This window comes from Elephantulus edwardii, unplaced genomic scaffold, assembly GCF_000299155.1.
Source record: "Elephantulus edwardii isolate Elephantulus edwardi_28Jun2011 unplaced genomic scaffold, EleEdw1.0 scaffold00007, whole genome shotgun sequence".
Taxonomy (NCBI): domain Eukaryota; kingdom Metazoa; phylum Chordata; class Mammalia; order Macroscelidea; family Macroscelididae; genus Elephantulus; species Elephantulus edwardii.
The window spans coordinates 34,241,278-34,242,350 of record NW_006399757.1 but is presented as its reverse complement, the minus strand read 5'-3'; positions in this window follow the sequence as shown (position 1 = coordinate 34,242,350).

Genomic DNA, 1,073 nt, shown 5'->3' with positions numbered 1-1,073 from the left:
AAATATGTTTACGGCATTGAAGTCTATGGGGGAGAGAATAGTCTAAAAGTACTATATTTTAGGGCATTATTTTTATTGTAGGAGTACGCAATGAGGGTTGCAGAGTGGATTATATTTGGGGTTGGGGATGGGATTGGGGGAGGTGCAGGGGGGATTGTGTACCAATGAGGGAGTTTTTCTTTTGCTTTTCAAGGAGAGGAGCAAAGGGGGGGAGGGGTGAGGTGGGCTGGGCGGGGAGAAGGGTGCAACAATGAATGAATGGAATTCCAAAATCTCTGTAGATGTTCATGGAAATGAAAAATAAGTAAAATATTAAAAAACAAACAAACAAACAAACCAAAACCAACTTGTCCTTAAGCATTCATAACCCTATTGTATTACAGGCGTCCTGATAGGTTAGATGCAAGGAATTATGCTGCTGATCCCCAGGCTTGTTGTAATGTATCGTCAAGTCAGAAGTGATTCATAGCTGACCCTCTAGTGTGTTTTCAGAAGCCCTAAATCACACAGGAAGACATTGTCCATTTTTATCCCTTAGAATACCTCGTGGATTTGAACTGTGTGCCTTTGGATTAACAATGCAATTTCTTACCACTGATCCACCAGAGCTCCCAGTGGCAGATGGTTCAAATCTACCAGTTGTTTCTTGGTAGAATGATGGGCAATCTCCTCCCATGTAAAGTACAGCTTCTGAAAACCTACCGTAGTATCAGCTATGAGTTGGTTCTGACGCTGCAGCACATTAAGACCATCATCATTCACCTTAATACAGAAATACCTTTTATGGCACCAATTGTTGTAAAAGGATCATGACTTCTGGTTCTTGGAAGTATCTTCATTTACTGGAATAACTTTATCTGAGTGTCAAGTTTGGAAACCACTCTGCATGATGGTGAAAAAGAATTGGGAAGTCTATGCAGCAGCAATCCCCAACAGGAGAGACAAAGGAATCACCAATGGGCAAGCTGTCTATACATTCTGTAATAGCAGAAAATCCAATGACCGAATAAATTGATTTTTGTCTTTAAGTAGCTCACAATCTAACTAATAGTATGTACCATTGAGTCAGAAGT